This window comes from Rattus norvegicus, chromosome 7 (assembly GCF_036323735.1).
Source record: "Rattus norvegicus strain BN/NHsdMcwi chromosome 7, GRCr8, whole genome shotgun sequence".
Lineage (NCBI taxonomy): Eukaryota > Metazoa > Chordata > Mammalia > Rodentia > Muridae > Rattus > Rattus norvegicus.
In genome coordinates this window covers 58,554,506-58,567,358 of record NC_086025.1, presented here as the reverse complement: position 1 = coordinate 58,567,358, position 12,853 = coordinate 58,554,506, and the positions used below count along the sequence as shown (strand labels likewise).

General features: G+C 44.5%; 1 long non-coding RNA gene across 1 annotated transcript; it reads left to right on the top strand.

Annotated features, from left to right (window-relative positions):
- The first annotated feature begins 349 nt into the window (after window positions 1-349).
- Window positions 350-11,368, top strand: LOC134479597 (uncharacterized). The gene is made up of 3 exons (XR_010053137.1): window positions 350-2,021; window positions 5,182-5,277; window positions 8,820-11,368. It is a non-coding gene; the product is annotated as an uncharacterized LOC134479597 (long non-coding RNA).
- The last annotated feature ends 1,485 nt before the right edge of the window (window positions 11,369-12,853 follow it).

Genomic DNA, 12,853 nt, shown 5'->3' with positions numbered 1-12,853 from the left:
TCATGAGTGTCTTGGGGATAGGGCTCAGGCTGCTGTGCTTGTGTGGGAAGTACCAAGTGAGCTGCATCCTCAGCTTCATCGTCCCCTATTTAACGGACACGTCAAGAATCCCATACGTTAGTAGAACTCACACTTGTTTTGTTTTAATATACTCCAAGTGTATTTTGAGAGACGTTGCTTGTTCGATCCTTCCTCTCATGCTTTAAGCCATTACTCTCACAGACACTACCAAAGGGCACTGGCTTCCAACGGGACCTACTGAAGGGGCATCTTCTCTCCGCACCTATTTCCTTCCAGCCCCTTCCAGAGGCTCTCTGTAAACAAGTCCAGCTGCTTCAGGCAGACTCTTGGCTATGGAGAGAAAAAGTTCTGCCTTCATGGGAGCCAGACGATGTGTTGAGGCCACAGGAACGTGGTTGGCGCCTCTTGATTTGCTTTGATGGGAGGCCGGAAGAAGGAGTGACAGGGGATCCTCCATTCTGCCTCCTCCCACCCCCTCCTCAGAGGTTGTCTTGCAAGCATCATCATCCTATAACGACCTGGTCTTTTATTAAGAGAGGAGACTGGTTTGACTTTGGGCCGCTTCACCTCTTTTGGTAGCTTAGTGGTCAGTTTTCCCAGTGGTGGGAACTTTGTTCTACTATGGACTCCATAGGGGTGACGTCACTAAGTGGTGACAATTTTCTTTCCTGTAGGACTGACACTTCCCAGGCACCTCCTTGAAGAGAGCTCTCAGCATCCCTCAGCATTAAAAGCACAGGACTGGCACACCAGCTATACTCCATTTGCCAACCTTTACCCTGACTGTTTCCACCCTCCCTTTAGAAGGCCGGATGCCAGCACCTACTCAGCCCTCAACGGCTCCCTTGCTGAAGCACCGCTGTGTTTTCCTCCTGGTTAAGATATTTCTATTTTAAGTACAGAGACTATTTGAACATGGAGAAATGACCTGACGCTAGATGTTTCCGTAAGTCTGGCAGGCAGGAAGACAGTCCAACAGGACAAAGAGCACAGACTCTGGTGCTACAAGCTGCTTCTCTCCTGGGACTGAATGTCTAGTCCTGGGATGAATAACCAAGAACCTGGGTATTTGTCTCCTTTAAGAAGCAGATTTATGCTGACATGATGACATGGGACAACTTTTAATATTTTTTTTCTCCAGATACTATAGTAGGCATCTGTCTGGCCAGTATCATTGATTGAACATCTCAAAAGGAAAGGACAGCCGGTCCCTGTGTTCTGCCGGGTCCACAACCTCAAAGCAGCAGCTGAGCTTTTTCGCCAGACTCTTCTCAGACTTGGAAGGCAGACTAAATACTTTGCTGCCCGGCCACATGAAGATGGAAACCACATCTTTTGATTAATTAAAAGCAAAAGGTTGGAACCCCCGTACCTTTCCATTCTTTAATTAACAAAGCCCACAGGCCACACGAGGAAGTAATAACACTCATTATATTGTGAAGAGGATGTGTGCTGAGAGTTAAGTCAGATGGGACTCCAGGCACAACGCCCTCCAAGCCTTCGCTGAGGTGCTCCACGGCGCAGGCAGATCCTCACTTGCTGGAGACCTGTAGCTCACCAGCCGGGGCACGCTGCTGTATACTTCAGTATCCTTCCTCTTGCAAAAGAAAGAAAAGCCCCCCTCTCCGAAACAAAGGCTTCAATTTTAATTAAACCCCGGCCTCTCTTCTGGAATTCCCTTTATTGAAAGAACACCTCCTTTGATTTCTATCTGCTGCTGTTAGTCTCTGGAACAACAACAAAACTCTGACCCCTCCCCCGCCCTACCCCGCAGGCAGAACTGTCTTGTTCGAATGATCAAAAGCCCTGTCAGCTGACTTACGAACTAACAAATTATTTTCTTATTGTCTCTTAAACCTCTCCGAAGCACCTTTTGAAAATGGTCCCGTTGCTCCGCACACTTCGTGCCCGTGGGTGGCCTAAAGGAAATCAAAGAAATGGCAGACACCCATTCCATCCGAAAATGGGAGCCCATCCTGCCCCTTGTCTGGGTTACCCAGGTACAGCTGAGCTCTGTTAGTCAGATGGTGAATGTGAACTTGAGGGTGTGTTTGCTGGGCCTCAGGAGAGCCCACTTAGTGAAGTGCTTGCTTGCTATGTTTATTAGTTCTCTATGTTAGAATTCTCTGCAGGAACAGTGATAACGGCGAAACTGAGAATGTTAAAGAGATGAGAGAAAGGGTCTACTTCTGGCCTGCAAAATCGGCCAGGACAGTGGCCCAGAACATGTGGGAGTAGCCAACCAATGTCTGATTTGACCTAAGGCCCACTCCCTGAGAAGGGACCCATACCCAACACTGCTTGGCTGACCAAGAACCAGAGAGACTATATAGCCCAGAGATCTAGGGTAAAACCAAACACTATGGAACTTCAAACAAAAATCAGTAAAATTGATTCCTAATGATAATCCGCTGTATTCACAGAAATGTTCCTTATCATCACCAGAGAGGTTTCCTACCATAGTAAATGGGACCAGATGCAGAGACCCACAGCCAGACATTACAGAGAGAGAGAGAGAGAGAGAGAGAGACAGACACAGACACAGACACAGACACAGACACAGACACAGACACAGACACAGACACAGACACAGACACAGACACAGACACAGACACAGACACAGACACAGACACAGAGACTCTAAATGGAAGGTTACCATCAAACCCCTCCCCTCAGAGCTGAGGAAACCTTATGGAAAAGGAGGCTGGAAGAGTGTAAGAGTCAGAGTGGGTAAGAGAGCAGAACAAGACCCCCTGAAGCAACTAAACACATATGAGCTCACAGGGACAGAAGCAGCCAGCACAGGGTGTGCACGAGTCTGTACCAGGTCCTGTGTGTGTGTGTGTGCGTGTGTGTGTATGTGTGTGTGTGTGTGTGTGTGTGTGTGCACATAAATATTAACTTATCATTCTTTTGAGACTCCTAACTGTGAGAACCAGTGGGTCTCTGACTCTTTTGCCTGCTCTTGGAACTCTTTTCCTCTTGTTGGCTTGAAGCCTGTTCTTTTCAGTGAGAGACAGAAAGGGAGTGGATCTGGAAGGGAGGGAAAGTAGAGGGAAGGGAGGCTGATAGGAGTAGAGGAGGGGAAACTGTAATCAGGATCTTTGTTTGAGAAATGGGTCTATTTTCAATAGAAGAGACAAGGATCTGCCGAACTAGCTTCAAAAATGTTAAGTTCACAAAGTGAGGCTTAGCCAAAGGAGCACAGCCTCTAGTAGAACTGTGGTAGTTCATATCATACTAACCAGACGGGTAGGAAGGAAAGCTTTGCTCCTTCGGCCAGCACGATTGAAGTTGAGGTTTACTGACAGTGTACCTCTGTTGGATTCATCCACCAAGATTGGGAGTTAGAGCCAATTCCAGTATCGAAGAACAGGCAGGCAGGATGCCTCTGGATAACAGCTACCCCAAGAGAGAAACACTGGTCTACTTACAGAGTAATTATGGCGGTACCTTGGAGGGGTAAATCTCATGCCAGTCTGTCTTAGAGATAACGGGGATGCTATCTCTGCTCTGTAGAGCTTCCATTTGTTCAAAATAGCCAAGCTTGCGGTTCATGTTTCTGGAAGACATGTTTAACTGCTCAGATTATAACCTGGGGCTGAGACCTAGAGGAAAGAGGGGGGAAAGTGCATGCGAAGTGTTGTATATAACGCCAGGTCTACGTGAGCTGCAAAGAACTCCTGTGTGGGCCAGCATTAGCCAGAAATGGATGGGCACCTTTTTTCTTTTTCCTTGACTGTTTGATGTGAATTTTCACAGGGATGTGTGTGTGTGTGTGTGTGTGTGTGTGTGTGTGTGTATGAGTGTGTGCGTGTGTGTGTGCATATGAGTATGTGTATGTGCTTGTGTGTATGTGTGTGCACACGTGTATGTGTGTGCACGTGTATGTGTGTGTGTGTGTATTAACCTGCTGCATTCATAGAAAGGATGGGATATGTGTATATTACAAATGGAATTTATTAGACTGGCTTATACAATATAGTCCAATATAATTTTCCAATAATAACTGTCTTCACCTGGTAGCTGACTTAGCAATCCCTACCTGATGCTGAGAGGAACTTGCCAGTAAGATGAAAGGCCAAGTAGGTGAAAGACAAGGACTTTTCCTTCAGACCCCCTTATATCCATGCCACCACTAAATGCTGCCAACATTTAGGGTTGGTCATCTCTCGTCAGTTAACCTGATTGAGCATATTCCTCACAGCTGTGTCCCGAGGCTTGTTGCTTAGTTGATCCCAGATCCAGTCTGGTGGACAACCAAGACCTCCACACCACACAAGCATGAAAACCTGAGTTTGAGCCTCAGACTCCATATATAAAAGCCAGGTGAGGAGCAAGGATACCTATTTATAATCTCAGGGGTAGAGAGGCAGGCACAGGTCAATCCCTGGGACTTAGTGCCTTAGCCTAACATGAAGCTGCAGGACAAGTAGGAGACCCCATGATGCTGTATCAAAACAACACAAGCAACAGCATAAGCTGAGGAGGATCAAGCAAACCTCTGGTCTCCACATACACAGATGCATTATATTTGCTCCTTGCTTAACCACCGTGAAATGACTTGAGACACTGTGCTCCTGTGAATGTGGCCGAATGAACGAGCAGACTCTTTCTATTCTTAAGTCTCCTCTGGCAAGAAGAGGCAAATCAACAGATTAATGTGAGACGTTGGGTTTTAAGATGGTTGCTCTTGTTTCCCTCTTTAGGAAGGCCCACTCCATGAGATGGGGCCCATAACTGACCCTGCGTGGGTGACCAAGAGCCTGAGTCTGAGTCTAGAGAGCTCAGGGACTTTTAATTAAAAAAAATAAAAAGTAGCAATCAAATGCCTCCTAACGACCTCTGCTCTGCTCATAGTACCTTGCTTAGCCATCATCAGATGGCTGCAGATCCTCCTGCAGCAAATGGGAACAAATACAGAGACTCTCACCCAGGCCTTATACAGGGAGAAAGAGACCTTGGAAAGACATTGTGGTGGTTTGAATATGCTTGGCTCAGGGAGTGGCACTCATAGGAGGTGTGGCCTTTTGGAGTAGGTGTGGCCTTGTTGGAATGGGTGTGTCCTTGTTGAACAGAGTGTGTCACTGTGGGGATGAGCTTTGAGACTCTCCTCCTAAACTGTCTTAAAGACAATAATTTTCTCCTGTTTGACTTCAGAACAAGATGTAGAACTCTCAGCTCCTCCTGCACCAGGCCTGCCTGGATGCTGCCATGCTTCTTGACTTGATGATAATGAACTGAACCTCTGAACCTGTAAGCCAGCCCCAATTAAATGTCCTTATAAAAGTTGCCTTAGTCATGGTGTCTGTTCACAGCAATAAAACCCTAACTAAGACAGGGACCAAAATGGAATGTCTCCATCAAATCTCACCCTTCAGGACTCAGGGACCCCTGTGGAAGAGGAGCCTGAGAGAAAGAGCCAGAGGGCATGGAGGATACTAGGAGAACAAGGCCTTCTAAACCAACAGGACCTAGATAGGTATAAACTCGCTGAGACTCTGGCAGTGTGCACAGGGCCTGTGTGGGTCTGCACCAGTTAGGGCCCTCAAGCTAAAAGAAGTGAACATGTGTCCCTAGCTCTAGCCCAGAAGCTATCTCTGATAGATAACCACTCATAAATGAAATATTAATTTCACTCAAGGAAGTCTCACTGGGGAATGAAACTACTCTCAAGGACAGGCCACACGCTCAGCAGTAGATGGCCGATAGACTGAACTCAAGGATAGGCCACAGGCCCGGCAGTCAATGGCAGATAGAGAGATCTCAAGGGCATCTTTGGGGGGTCCTTTCCATGTCAAAGCTCTTTGTTTCTTTTCTTTTAAAAGAATTTTATTGGTTTTATTTTAATTTTAAATATATTTAATATATAACTTGTATATTTACAGATAAAAGACATATATGTATAGAGTTTAGTTTAGTGTTTTTATGGGACTCCCGAGTGTGTAGATGAATGAGTTCCTGTGTCTTCTCTTGGCCTCTGTTCTGTTTGTTTTGTCTAATTCTGATATGTTAGTTTTTGTTTTATCTTATTTTATTTTAAAAGTATTCTATAGATGCCAGTTTGTTTTCTAGTGAGAGACAGAAAGGTGTGGATCTGCATGGGAGGGGAGGTGGGAAAGGAGGGAAAGGTGGGGAAACTACAATCAGAATATAGCATGTGAAAAAAAATATTTTTAATAAAAGGAAAATAAATTAAAAAATCAAATCCAATGTTGACATTATCTTTAAGAATCAAAGATAATGATGTTTTTTTCCTTTAAAAAAAGTAAGGGGTTGGGGATTTAGCTCAGTGGTAGAGCGCTTGCCTAGGAAGCGCAAGGCCCTGGGTTCGGTCCCCAGCTCCGAAAAAAAGAACCAAAAAAATAAATAAATAAATAAATAAATAAATAAAAAATAAATAAATAAAAGTAAAAATCCTTGTCTAAATTAAGCAGAATTTAGGGATTTGAACAATTCAACAGATATAGTTTTCCGTGGCCATTAATGGAACAAACTCTTATTGAAAATCTCCATTTCTTCACCTGCAGATTTACTCACAAGTTTGATGATACAAACACTTACTTACAATTCCAGCTTTGCTTTCTGGGAAAGGGTTGATGGAATCTCTGCAGGAAATTGAAAAGAAGTTTATGACTCCCTATGCATGCCAGCTTTCAGTAAGCAAACTCTCGAGCTTGCTATAAAGCACTTGGAATCCCATGTTAGCAGAGAAAAATGTAGTCCTGTGGTTGGAGCAGTGTAAATAGCAACACTGTAATCGGTGTCGTTGAAACACTTCGCATTGCTAACAGCTTGCATGTGATCTGAAGGGTACAATGTTTCCAAACCCAAGGAAACTGTCCGGGATTCCATCACAGTGTCAGATCACTTCACTGACTTGGTTTGGCTGGAGAGACGGAGGCTCTCCCAAGTACACTTGGGCACTTTCTGTTCATGAGGTACTCTGGTAGGATACAGGGATCCCTAGCTCTAAGGTGGGATCTGACACATGAGATCTCCCACACAATCTCCTGTCTGCTGTGCTTGGTGGGTGCCAGGGGCTGACACAGCCTGTTGTAAACACCTCTAGCTCTTGTCTGGTTTATTGGCATGGCTTCTTGTCTGGTCCTCCCAGGTTTGCTCTTACAGGACTCTACTTTCTCACACATAGAGGGTGATCTTTCCCAGATTAGTTGTGTTGCAAACAAAGGGTTCTTTGTTTGCTTTATTATTATTATTATTATTATTATTATTATTATTATTATTATTATTTATTAGTTAGCTTGCAAAGCAATGGGCTTCATTGGCATTTCCGTAAGCATGTGTCAACATACTTTGTTATTTACTTCCGTCTCCTGCTGCTCTCCCCCTCTACCCTGCCCATACTTTGCTGTTTTTCTTCCTTTCTCCACAAATAGTCGCCCTCTGCTCCAATGTCGCATGTCCCTGAATCATTTCTCTCTCATTTATCCAATTCCTATAAGATCTTTCATTTCTTTATGGTCTTCTTTCTAGCCCTTGTACATACTAGAGGAAAATACAGGCAGAACGCTCATGATGCAGGCCTAGACAAGGACCTCTCATCTGAAATGGACTCATATATATATATATATATATATATATATATATATATATATATATATATATATATAATGTAATCCCAAAAATTGACAGATGAAATTACAGGAAATTAAAATACCTTCTGAACACCAAAGGGAATGATCAGTAGATTGAAGAGCTAGCTATAGAGTTGGGGAGCACAGCTGAGCTCTGTTAGACAGTGAATGTGAATTTGAGGGTGTGTTTGCTGGGCCTGGGGAGAGCCCACTTAGTAAAGTGCTTGCTACATATCTTATTTAATCCACACATAAGCCATGCAAGGGAAGGAAACTGAGGCAGAAAATGATTTGGTAGCTTGCCCGATTCATCATAGCTAGGAAGAGGTAGAGCCCAGGCAGGAGACATAGCTCATTCAATAATATTTGACACAACTATGAGGACCTGAGTTCAATCCCCAGTAACCATTTATAAATGCTGGGCTAAGAATCACAGCACCAGGGGGCTGGAGAGATGGCTCAGCGGTTAAGAGCACTGACTGCTCTTCCAGAGGTCCTGAGTTCAATTCCCAGCAACCACATGGTGGCTCACAACCATCTGTAATGCGATCTGATGCCCTCTTCTGGTGTGTCTGAAGACAGCGACAGTGTACTCATATACATGAAGTAAATAAATCTTTAAAAAAAAAAAAAGAATCACAGCACCAGGGAGGCAGGGACAGGATCACTGGAGCTCACTGACCAAGCAGGTTAGTTTAATTGGTGAGCTCCAGGCCTGGACTCTCTCTCAAAGGAGGGAGGTGATGCTTTTGAGGATGATTTCTTGGCCTCCATACACCAAACACACAGGCCCTCCCACACTCGTTCACATGCACGTGCACATGTGTTCGTGCATGCACACACACACACACACACACACACGAACACACACACGCACACATGTAAACACACACACATGCACACAGACATGCGCAGAGACAGAGACAGAGAGAGGGAGAGAGAGAGGGAGAGTAAGAGAGACAGAGAAAGAGACAGAGAGAGGCAGAGACAGACAGAGATAGACAGAGACAGACAGACAGAGACACAGAGAGATACATTCACTAGGAACAGATTCGACTTATAAAGGCCAACTTTCAAGTTCAGATGGAAATCATCTCATAAAGCCACATGCCAATACGCTGTATGACTCAGAAAATATTTCTTCCCTTTCCCCCATGTTTGCTCTCTCATGTCTTCCCTTCTTTATCCCCCTCTTCCCAGGGCCCTGTTCTTGACTTCAGGTCAAAATTGCACACCCAACAGTGGTAACGCCACTTTGACCTGTGGCTGGGAAGGCGTGTAAACTTGGAGGCTCTTTTCCCAGTCTCTCTGATGGCATCCTACACAGAGAAGCTGCGTTGAGGGGCCGACACCTTATCCTAAGCACAATGAAGTCATTAAGCTGCCCTTAATGCACGGATTGGGCTTTGTCTGCTTCAAATCATCCCCTGGGGATGTTAGAGGGACTTCTACCACTGAAGAGCCACCATCTTCGCCTTGCCAGTTCTCATTCCGGAGAAAGAGAAGATGGAAGTTTAGTGGGAGAAAAGGAGTTCAGACAGGCCACAAAATTTTGGTCCAGGAAATTTACAAATCTTAAACAAGTTACGTAAAGCGAAAGAAAGGAGGTGTTGTCTGAGCCACACATGCTGAACTGGTTGAGAGGACAAGCCAAGCCTCATGTCAAAGTGTTTAATAAAGCTTCCCTTTACTCCAGCAGGAGAGTTTGGAGCTCCCCTTTCCCTAGGTAGCAAAACTATGCCAAGGAGCAGTCACTGCCGAAAGCCCTGGCCCTGTCAGCTTCCTGATGGTTAATAACCGCTGGATTTCACATTTTCTTGGATGGACTCTCGAAAGGAGAGGCCTTAAAATCCTACGTTCTTCAGTGTGATGGCAGGACTCGGAGTCCGTAGCAATGAAGTCGTTGCCTTGGGTTATCTGTTAATTCTTTTGGCTCAACATGAAGTCTGGAAAGCCATCAAGTACAAAAGTGAAGGGGCTGGAAGAAGGCATAAATAGTAAAGGGGAAGTTGGACCAACATGAGGCAAAGCTCTCTAGAGCCCAGAACGCTGTTTTCTGTGAGCTGACAAGCTCAGCCTGTAAAATCTGGTAATCAAGTGTAAGCGACTTGCAGGAAATGCCGGACTAAAGATTCATCAATGCCATGTGGGCATCTCCAGGCAACGGTCCTCAGCCTGCGAGCTGTGCGAAGCCACTTCCTGGTTCGTGGCTAGAACTCCCTTTAACTTCAAGGTAGATTATAAAGGATGGAAGACGCCTCTCTGTGTCTTCCTTGTGATGACAGCTCAGAGAGGCCGTGAAATACACTAATTGGGAAGATGGGATTTTTGTGGCTCATGACTTCCCAACAGCTACCCCCAAGATAAAGCCACACTGTGAGTCACAAAATCGCAGACATAAACACTGTCTGGCAGGAGCAACTTCTAGGCTTCTTCAAAGTTTCCAGAGATTGTGAGCAGGAGGTAGCACGGGAGACGAGTGGAGCCATCTCAGGACAAGTTCAGCACGGAAGGAAATCAGTATGAGGGATGACGACTGGAGGGGGAGGAGCTCCAGGATCAGCAGCTCACCTGTTCAACAGAAACTGGCTGCAGAACCAAGAGAGTACAGCGAGGGTGAGCTAGGAGGACAGACTGTGCTGACAGGATGGATCCATGGTTAGTAGAAACCATGACACCAAGTTGCAGTTTAACATTTCCGTTTCCTTCTGTATGGTAGCTTTCTATCTAGCTGGCTGCTGAGACAGGCTAGGGAGAATCATGTCTCCACCCGTGGCTTCCTCCATGGGCGTGTAAATTATTCTACCATTCTGTGATGACAATAAATACTTTATTTGGGGGCAGTTTCACACTGTTTATTATGAAAATGTTCCCCCAGTCTGCCCTGGTCAGAAGTTATTTGATATGATGCTATCAACCTTAGCCAATCAGAGAATAAAATCACCTGACTTGCCCATCCCTGGGAACAGCACAGCACAGCACAGCACAGCAGGTAGCATACGTTTGAAACTGGTCGTTAAAGCGGCCTGGGACCCTGTCCACTTTGCTCGTATTCATCTGAATGGATGCATGGACTTGACACGCAGAATGCAGTTGCCCGAGGAGCATCTCCACCACATGTAACACATCCATGCACGTGCTGGTAAGGTGCTGCTGGTCAAGCCCTGCAGCTCCAGGGTGTGCTCTCCATGGAGATGCATGGAAACGGATTGGTGTAGGTGTCCTCCTTGCTTCCTTACCCCCTTTATTTTATTCTATTGTTTACATTTGTTATTTTTCTGTATGCTCTTTGACAATTAATATAAACACTCAAAGCTATAGTCTCCTCTGTAAAATTGTCTTTGGTGTTTCCCCAAAGTTCTAAGTTACCCTTCTGCTTCCACTTGACTCTGGGGATTCAAGTTTTCCTCAGGTGCTTCAATGCCAGGTTTAGTATTTGAGAGCACTTGCCTTAATCTCCATGGATTTAGTGAATCCTCTACTGGTGTCTGGTGTTGTTCCACTATATGGAGTCAAGTAAAAATACAGGAAATCATTTTCTGTATTTTAAAAGTAGTCTACGTATTTTACCTCTCATCCACTTCAGCAAAAGGTCAGGGCTGTTGAGGAGAAGGTGTCTTCCGTGGCTCTGTGATGGAGAATCCTATTGACTCCTATCAAGTTCATTTGATCTACAGTGCAATTTAACTCTAAAGTCTTTTTGCTGATTGATTTTCTCTGTCTGCGATTAAATGATCTATCTACTGAGGAAAAATGAGTATGTGCCTCACTCATTACTGTCCAGTCTTGACTGATCTGTCCAGCGGTGTTTATTTCAGGAAATCTGGGGTTTCAATATTTGATGCATTACGTTTCAGTTGTTACCTATCCTTCGTGGGTTTTTCCTTTTAAAAACAATTACCGACTTTATTCTGTCTTCCCAGATTAGAAAGGATCTTAGTTTTATTTTTAAATTATGTGCGTATGTGTGTCTGTATGTGGTTCGGGGCATTTGAGTGCAGTACCCCGGAGGAGGTCAGAAGAGGGGGTGTCAGAGCCCCTGGAGCTGGAGTCACAGGCCATTTTGAGCCACCTGAAATGGATCTGAGGCACTGAACCCAGGTCATCCGGAGGAGCAGCAAGTGCTACTAATGAGTCATTTCCCCCACCCTGATGTTTCTTCTGTCTGGTTTTAACTTGACAGCCACTTCAGTAGCTAGAAGCATAGCCATAGCTGGCTTTTGCTTAACTTTGCTGAACTATAGCATTTGCATCTCAGTGTTTTCAGACTGTGAGTGTCAGTGCTGACGAGCGTATTTATCACGGGCAAGAAAGAGCGCTATCTCATTTTTCAATCCAACCAGCTTGTATTATTTTATTAGAGAATTTAGTCCATCAACATTTGTAGTTGTTTTTAAGAGGTGTTAACTAATTCCCGTCATTCTGTTTCTTATTTTTGTTTTGCATTTCTTTCGGACCCCTCTTTGCCTTAGGGACTTGCTGGTTTAATGAGTTTGGTCCTCGTTGGTTCTTACACGGTTCACCTTTGATCCTCAGTCTGTCTGCTCCCTCTGGGTAGATTCTCATACCTATCTTTTGTAGCATTCATCGTCTCAATTAGGGATTTGTGTTTGTATTTGTCTCAAGATTCTTTTGTTTATCCCTCAATTGTAAACGTGAATTTACTAAAGTTTCTTGGTTAGCATTTATTTACTTTCAGGGCTTGAGGCACACCCTTAGGCCTTCTCCTGACTTTTAAGGTTTCTGCCGAGAGTTGGAAGTTATTCTCCTGAAGTGGCCTTTCTATGTGTTTGTTATTTGTTTATGTTTTTCCTCATGCATCTTTTAATATTGTTTCTTTGTTTTATGACCTTAACATTTTGGTTATAATGTTATAATGAAGAGATTCTTATCATGTGTGTTTGGGGTCCTAAGTGCTTCCTATGTTTGGGTAGAAATTTCCCAGATAAAAGAACATTTCTTTAATTTCATTGAATAGATTTCTCTATGCCCTTAGATTCCTTCCTTTTTATTTATTTATTTTTTCTCTTTTTTCTTTTTTTCGGAGCTGGGGACCGAACCCAGGCCCTTGCGCTTGCTAGGCAAGCGCTCTACCACTGAGCTAAATCCCCAACCCCTCCTTCCTTTTTATTATAAGCACCTTCTATCCCCACAGTTTCTTGAGGTTGTTTTTTCCTCTCAGTCTTATTGAGTTTCTTTTTTCTTTAGTAGTGTCCAAATGTGTTCCTCAGATT